Here is an 8,905-nt window from a genome sequence, read left to right on the forward strand (position 1 = left end):
GTCACCAATGTCAAGCTGGACCAGAGGCTACTGCAGCTGAAGGCGGCAGTGTGGAAAGTAGGGAAAAGTGCTCCAAGTCCCATTGCTGAATGGATGGCCTACCAGCACACCACGCTGCCTGAAGATGCCATGCCAACTGGCTGGCAGGCAGGGATGAGCTACATCGCGCATTGGCTCGGAGGTTTACCCACACGTCGCAAGCTCTGGGGTACCTTCCAAGCTGTCCAGAGGCCTCAAAGCAACTGGAACCCACTGGAAGTCATTTTGGACTGTTTGGGAGCAGCAATAAGTCTGTTTTGGAGAGAAAAAATAAGGGAGTTGTCGCAGCCAAAGATTCGAAGCAATAAAAACAACCCACAGGAACATTATATATACAGTCCAACCCACTCATAACACCATTGGACATAACAATAAAGTCACGGCACCATCAACTTCGCTATATGTTGTATGGTAAAATAAACCGCTTATTACACTTATTCTTATTATTGGTTATAACAATTGAGCCTGACAGTACGAGCCTATGTACAATATAGTATTTGGAGATCTGTGAAAGATCATGGGTGCATTGTGTGTGTGACCAGGCTGTCATCCATTTTGACTACCATTTCTTTGTTGCGATGCCGGATTTCAGCCTACCGAGTCAAGCAGTGCTTTCACATTTATGGGGCACAGCAATGGAACACCAGACATCAGGGCCTGAATTCTCTAAAATTATGGCTGTAATTTTTATGCAATGTGGCATTATTGTGCACGTCTTCCTCGGTTAGGGAATCCTGTGGAGGTGCAGAAGAATGAGGGTGCATTGTTCTGCCTGTCATTTTAAGGTCGAGTAGACGTGCACAGTAGCAAGACGTACTGTGCGATTTCTACAATCTTCCACTCCTCTGCGGGACTTCCAACCAAGGCACACATGCATTTGTGCCCCAATACCGCATCACTTCAAAATGACGACGATTATTTTAGAGAATCTGGTGTCAGTTCAGCCACAGTCGGAGGCAGATAGCTGCTTAACATAAATGCATTAATTGAAAAAATCTCTCCTATTACCCGCTCAAAGATCAGAGGGCCCTGAACTCGGGCAACTGCAGCGTACAGTCAATCGGACTAAGATGGTCACTCGTTGCCCATAGCTTCTTCTCCCATACCCCATTCCTCTATTGCTTCAATAAAAGTTTACATCACCCTGTCTGTATGTCTAATGTTTGCCCCTAGAAATATATAGCTGCCCTTTATCTCTAAAGTCCCAGCTAAAGTGATGGTCACCATGCTGCAATGAGAAACTGAAGCCAGTTTTGAGTAACTGTGCGGCCCCTCCAGTTGTTTATAACGCACACCACACTTTTTTAGCATGCACCGTTGAGAGGAAGGAATGCCCCAAGGACGAAATTCCACCTCTGCTGAAAAATCTCACTTCTAAGATATTTTTACAACACTCAGTAGCTTCTTGTGAATGAATTAATTGAGGGTGCCGAATTAGCTGTTTTTCATAAAACCAGCCACAACGATGGCCCTCGTGCCTTCGCTGAAGCAAACGTCGACAGGGACAGCCTGCATGTGAAGAAAATTCAACCATGGCGAAGAACAGCCGCCTAATGAATTTATATATATGCCTTACACAAGAAAACGAAAATATGTAAAGAGAAAAAAAATATGAGCACCCATACGCAAAATGTTCAGCTAAACCACTTAAGCTGTCCAAGAAACAGGGTCAGAAACACCGATCTTTCACCTAAAATGTGCATGCATGCAGGGAAACAAAAGAGTATTTAATGGAAGAAAATGAGCAGGTCAACTAGTGGAAAAGCTCTGGCAAGTTGATCGTTGTGTCGGTAGGTGGAAGGGGCAGAAAATTAAACACTTGCTAAAGGTACAGCAGACATGCCCGCAAAATTTCTTAAGGATACGTCAGACATACCCAGCTTTCTCGCTCAAAATTCTGACCTCTCGGGAACCTAGCAAAACCACTTCAAGAAAGTGATATTTGGCATAAAGCAAAAAGACAACGTGAAGATGAAAACAGTCAAATAATTTTCCAGGATTCTGAATATTTTTTGTGTAATTCACTGTCAAATCTTACTCCCCATGCATTTCTATGGGATAGTTTCCATGGCTCAGGAAGCTAGTCGCGCAACATGCGAGACTTGAAACTGTGCACAAAGCAAGTTCACCCCCCCCCCCTCCAATATTAGCTGCGCAAAAAATTTAACATTTTGCTAAATAACTACAGAGTAATCACTGTTGAAAGGACTGCCATAAGCGGGAAAGCTGCACGCAAAATTTTTTAAAGGTAGTTTGGAGCACTAGGTTGAACTCCGATGGATTCGAATCTTCACAAGTTTTCCTTTAGTGTGTGCATGCCCGTGGATAGCGTTTTGTAATAGCTATACTTAATGCCCGCTTTACAATTTATGTAGTGAGAGCAGTCGGTCTTGATTTTTATACAACTGGCCAAACCGCTATTGCTCACTGAAGCTAAGGCTGACGTAGCCATCGCAAGAGTTACGTCCAATCATCTGTTTTTATTAATAACAGTGGCTCAGGCTAGTCAGTGAATGGAAGCGGTTTGGCCAGTTGGGTAAAATCATGGCAGACAGCTCTTGCTTTGTATTGTGAAATGGGCTTAGGGTAGCAGCTTGGAGTTCCACCCGAATTAGGCCAGAGTTAGTCCAATCATCAATAACAACAATGATTAATAATTAACAGGGACTCTGGCTAGTCAGTGAGGAGACGCCTTTAGAGTGAATATCAAGAAAAACTGCTGTTGCTGCATGTTGTGAAGCGGGCATGGGGTAGCGGTTTGGAATTCCGTTTGGACTGAGCTAGAGTTAGTCCAATCATTTTTACAGTTGAACCTCGTTATAATGAACACTGATATAGCAAATTATCGGCTATAACGAACTAAATACAAACTTTGGTTGGTCACGCATCAGTTCAGTGCCGGAAAGTGGAACTGCAAGAGCTGCACGCGATATCGGCTGTAATAAAAACCTCCCGACGACCAAAACTGTAGAAGTAGAAAAGGCCCTTTTGTGCGTGGTCACTGCGGAAACCTCTATCTTGCTCGGTGCTATGAAAAGCCACCGTACAAAGATCACGTCCTTCTTCAAATAAATAATAATGCAGGTGCGTTCTGTCAAATGATCTTTTCCCTGTTGTAATTCTTGTTCTCATGTCTGGGCCTATTTAGTTTGAAATGCCACAAGGAGACAGCTAAGGATTAACTCGTTTACAAAAAGTTCAAAGCTTAGAACAATGCGTTTTTGTAGCTGAGATTTTTGCACTAGCCAGATTACCGATTCATTAGAGCCAAGTTTTACCTCTACAACGCCTATCGGGTACAAAACTAATTTACTGCCACGAAACTACTTTGTTATAATGAGGTTCAACTGTAATTATTAGTTTGAATAATAATTAGGAGTGGTTATGGCTTGTCAGTGCGCCGAAAGGGCTTGGCCGGTTGAGTAAAAGCAAGAAAGACTGCTCCCACCATGAGTTGCGTTTCCCCTAGACAGAACTTTACTGACAGCTGGCGTTCTGTCTGGACAGAACTATATGGAAAGCATCGAACTGTACAAGATGATCACGTCGCGTTAGAACAATTATGACCAGGCCGGTGTCTCAAGTGGCTTAAAGCTCCTGGATCAGCTCGCTAAGGTGGCAAACAATTAGTGGTTGATAATCGAAGAGGTCAAGAGCAGTCCAGTGCGCCAACACAAATTTAAAAAATTTTGCCGATACGTCCGCCGTATCGCTAAGAAATTTTGCGGGTACGTCCGAGTACCTTTAGATACAGCAAAAATTAAAAGGAGTGATAATAGAGGACGCTAATCAGTAAAAACAGCATTCAGTGTTGTGCTCACGCACATATTTGCAGATCAGCCTGCAGGTACAGTTTTGACAGGAGGGGAAGGGAGCTTGTCTAGGGTCCCATCGTGCAGATCTATCAAAAAGTCTGTTTTTACGCAATGATCTACAGTTATAATACTGCCCTCTAATGAGAAATATACAGGGTGTTGCAGTATACAGTTTATATGTTGCAACACCCTGCAACATACATGAAAGGGTTGCACCACACATGAAAAAAAGTTTTAAGCAAAACCACTCCCATTATCTTAATTTTGCACTAATGTCACATTTCAGTAATATATATATATATGCTGGGCCAGATGGTGCATATCGCCTGATAAAAAACACGACACAAAAACTAACATTTCAGATCACAACAACCACGAAGCGATCACTTTTCAGATTAGTTACGAAACAGGCCAGGCAACAGGACCACTATAGGTTACTTCTTGGCGCCGAAAAGGCACTTTTGAAAGTGCAACGAGGATGATGAAGGCCAGACATCAGTATGCGCGAAACGCTCGAAAGTGGCCATTTTTTTTTACTGCCTTTTTTTTCCGTCTCACTTGCCTCCAATGCCAATGACGCATTTTTAGGAGGCGTTGACATAACTTGCGTAGGCAGCCGATTTTTCCCACCGCGTCAAGCTGGCACATGCGCGGAGCATTGACGGACTCTGGTAACACGAACGCACACTTGAGACGACGCAAACCTTCGCGGGACAACAAACATCGGTACCGTTCGCCGTCGTCACAAATCCACCCGCCAAACTGAGACAGATCTCTGAGCACTGCTTGAATGTATCACAAGTAGCGTTGTAATACAGTCACAAAGGCGCCGATACAATTAACTAATACTTACACGTTGAGGGCCAACTACAAATAATTGTAATAATTGTTCTTTTCCTCCCTGTAGCACCTGTAACAGCTCAAACACGAGGCCGCCCTCATTTCCACAGAGTCGTCTGCTGGTCTGCTGGACGGCTGGCCATATGGGCTGGCTGAACTGGCTGAACGGCTGGACATAGAGTCCTCCTCTCCCTTTCAGTTGCGTGCGAACTAGAAATAAAAATTGTTGGCACGCGGCGTGCGAACTAAAATAAAAAATTGTTCCCACGCGGCGTGCGAACTAAAAATAAAAATTGTTCCCGCGGGGCGTGCGAATAGGGACACCCGTGTGTGTGTTTGCCAAGACGGCCGAGGATCTCGTGAGCTGCATCTCTGCGGGCCTCACAGCAGCCTCTGAGCAGGTCTGTCTGCCTTCGCTCATCGCGTTTGCCGAGCCTCCTGTGTTGAGCTCTGTCCAGAACGTTTGTTGCTGTATCGGGCGTCCGATGTGCACTGTTTCTAGCAGCGCGGCTGGCACGGAACCCTCGGTGACGGCCGCCCATCGGCCGCAGATGTCTTCAGCCGGGTTTGTAGGAGGGCGGAGTTTAAAAGGAGTGATGACGCCTATTCCGAACTGAGGCCACTTACGCGAGCTGTGCTAATGAAACCCCGGTCTCCACAGTTATTTCCAGTGCACTTTCGAATCTCAAATAGACCATCACTCAGCGCTCATCAACGTGTCGGAAATACCACCGCAAAAGCTTCATTAGAATAATGGCACACCCCTACCTTTATGGTAATAATTGTACAGCAAAATACGCGAAATGCGTTGCCAATAGAATAAATCAACGTGCAGTTTTCATGAAGTGGGGAAGGCTTTTGAATGTGGTGTGAAGCCGCCAGGCTAGAAAGTTTTGCTTGTTTCTCAGCAGTTGTAGAACAGACGCCTCCACAAAGTCTAACGTACAAACAGGAAATGTATGTTGTTGTCCCCAAGTTCACTCCTTCAGCCTCTTTTCCACTCGGTTATCACATGTGCTTTGAGCGCTCATGACCATTCCGGGTTATCGAGCATTAAAGCTTCTTCATTAGGGTTCTTCATCAAGAACCTCATTAAAGGTTCTTGAAGACAAAATACAGCTCTGCTCAGTTTGAAAAAAACTAGGTCTTTGTAATTCCCTCAGCAACATAACAGCACGACAGACGTTTTTTTAGTGTAAAAACACTTGAAATACTGAAACGGTCTAAAATATCGCAATGTAGTGATACCAGCCAGCACAAAAAACACAGTTATGAGCATGTTAACCGCACGTTAGCATCCAAGTGATGCAATAAAATGGATGTGGAAGCCCCACAACGGTCGCCCAGTCATTTCGTAGCGGTAACTTGGGCCAGCGGTCATTGATAGCGCGAACACGATTAGTGTGTGACGTAATAGAGAAATGTCCAGAAGGCAGTTGGGGGCCACCACTGGTTCATATGGCTTCCTTAATGTTTCAATTTTTTGTTAGAAGTTCACGGCACAATTCGTGTTGTTATTGGGAGAAACCAGTATTTTTGTGAAGCAAGCTTGTATTTTGACTTCCTAGCCCCTTTAGCTCTGACACCGGCCGAGAAATGAAGGTGGGCTTGTTTGGGGCCTTGTGTAGCTTGCTCGAAAAATTCGTTCAGGCAGGCTGTGTTGAAAGGAGCACTGCCTTCAATCTAGGCCACGACAACTCCCAGTTCTCCACGGCCTAGAGCCATCCTAGGCAGTAAAACTTGCAACAACCAGCCGTGACAGAGGGTGTGGTCTTTACCGGCTGTGGCAATGAGTGATCTTAAACATTGCTACAAAGAATGGCAGGAATGGAAACTTGGCGGCTGCATAGAAGCTATTGCGTGTGTTATGGTTTGCGAAGACGCAAGTTTTGGTAGTGTCATATTTGAGGCACGACAGTCAGCAAATAATCATCCCTAGGGCCGTTGTGTAAGTGTCGGGTGTTTGTGTTGCACATGGTCTGCTTGCCGCAACTGTTATCATGTATTCAATGTACTTTATCACAGGAGCCCTCGAAATGGAGATTAGTGGTCAGAGAGTGCTTCACAGAAAAGTAATTGGTTTCTTTTCCACAAAAGGGATTCATTAACAGTAGCATGTTAATTGCTTCAACACTGCAGTGTTTTTAATTGTTTCAACAAAAAAGCATGTGGGACTGGTGACTGCGAGAAACCTGCAGCAGGAAACGTATAGCACATGGAAAGCGATAGTGTGAGAGCTCCTGCAATCCTGGCTACCCCAAAAGGGACTGCGAAAATGCATGAGTGGTTTCTAGTTCTTTGGCTGTTTGGGATAACATGAAAACTACTCTTTTAAGTGCGAAGCACTTCTTAGTCGGACCTACTCCTGCTTCCACTGCCGTCCTCCGTCCGCAGCCTAGCAACGGAGCTAGCTACCGTGCCTAGCAACGGCGCCGGATTTCCGATGCGTGAGGGCGCTCGCATAGCGCCTCCTCTCCCCCCTCGCCTACTCTCCTAAAGCCCCTTTACTACTCTCCAGCTCGCAACACCCTCTCTCGGCGCGCCAGCCAGGCCACTACACTATATAAAAAAAAAGAAACAGCATCCGGCGCCAGGTTTCGATCAGCGGCCGCAGCGCGACGCTCTACCGACTAAGCCACGGACGCGACGCTGATGTCAGTGTTAGTAACACGCCTTATATCTTTAACGCATTCAAACTACGTCGTCAGCGGCGTGCGTTGGCGACTCAGCGGCGTTATAGCGGCTTGATAACTGCGTGGTGTACACTTTACTTTGCGTGTGTGTGTGTGTGTGTGCGTGATTACATTCCCTCTCCAACATCTCTCGAACATACACGTTAATTCACCAAGATTTCTGCAGAGGGACAAACGAGGCGTGTTAAGCCGAACGTGATCACGAGGGGGTGTTAATGTAACTAACGGGCAAAATGCCACCAAACTTCAACAAACTCCCCCTCATAGTATCACCCCGTGCTTCGCACTTCCTCATACTCCCCTTCGGGGAAATGCGGGGGAATTTTTTTAACTGTTTGCAGAGGGCATTTCTGGTGGCCAAAGGGTGTGCGTGCCATTATGTGCCAGAAGTTGGACTAGTAGTAGTAGTAGATTTACAGCTGGACGTCTTGGTGCTTGTGTGTATTACTGGTGGTTGTGTTTCCGCTTCCAGAAGGCAAACGCTGGCAGCACGCATACAACGTGAAACATCAATTTCCGAGGGCTGTGCAGTAGCAATGTTCGCGGATGCAGCCTTCAACTGGGATGTATCCCGCAGCCAAAAGACGCAAGCCACCGTTGCTACCAGTGCAATAGGTACCGGCCTTATTTGACGTGACTGCTTGAGTGCATACATTGCTATTTTTCCTCAGGTACGCAGTCCCCCCGTACATTGCTCATCAGCGCGAGCTCCCAAACAGAAGAGGAATTTCCAGGTAGAGTTCAGGTTTTTTATTCTTGTATGAGCATTTAAACTATGTAGTGGTCAATGCTGTTAACAAAAACTGCTGTATCTTTTTTTTACGCATTCTTTTTGCTGGCTGCATCATGATATCCTTATGCAATGATTTTTTCCTGTACGGAGTACACTTTGCTCCAAGCATGCTGCTGATAACATGTAGTCTGGGAAACAATGTGCGTGAAATAGGAACGCAACAATTTTACCTGCAAACTTCTACAAGGCCGGCACTGGATTCCAGGTGTCTGACTCACAATTCCAAAGAGCTTCATGCGAGACATATATAGCCTTCGTGTTCCAGTGAAGGCTGCTTAAAACATGTCACCGCACTTGCTCACTTTGATGATTCCTATAATGCTACTTCCAAGCATTGAAGTAAATTGCATGTTTGACGATCGTACGACAGCCATTGCCTTTAGCTGCACTGACCACACATTTTTTCAGTTCCGGGTGGGGACAAAACTGAAGATGGTGCCTCACAGGAATTCCCTGCTTCAGGAGATTATGCTGACGCTGGCGCAGAAGCTGGTCCTCGCACCTACTCCAGCCCCCCACATTCTGGCAGCACAGGGTAGGTTGCAATGCATGCAGTGTTACTGCTTGTGGAACATAAGCACTGTGCAGACATGAGATTAAAGCAGTAATTCAGCTTGAGAAGGGTGATACATCTGCTGCAGCAAATCTAGAGGAGTATGCTCTTCTACAAATGAAAATAGAAACAACTTGTGAAACTTTCGCTGCAATAATTAAACGTACACCTA

The 8,905-nt window shown here is 45.6% G+C and overlaps 1 long non-coding RNA gene across 1 annotated transcript; it reads left to right on the plus strand.

Moving 5' to 3' along the window:
- Positions 1-5,020: 5,020 nt before the first annotated feature.
- Positions 5,021-8,661, plus strand: LOC144158701 (uncharacterized). The gene is made up of 3 exons (XR_013320166.1): positions 5,021-5,095; positions 8,059-8,121; positions 8,589-8,661. It is a non-coding gene; the product is annotated as an uncharacterized LOC144158701 (long non-coding RNA).
- The last annotated feature ends 244 nt before the right edge of the window (positions 8,662-8,905 follow it).

This window comes from Haemaphysalis longicornis, unplaced genomic scaffold (assembly GCF_048455015.1).
Source record: "Haemaphysalis longicornis isolate Haplotype H1 unplaced genomic scaffold, Haemaphysalis longicornis Haplotype H1 scaffold_10, whole genome shotgun sequence".
Taxonomy (NCBI): Eukaryota; Metazoa; Arthropoda; class Arachnida; order Ixodida; family Ixodidae; genus Haemaphysalis; species Haemaphysalis longicornis.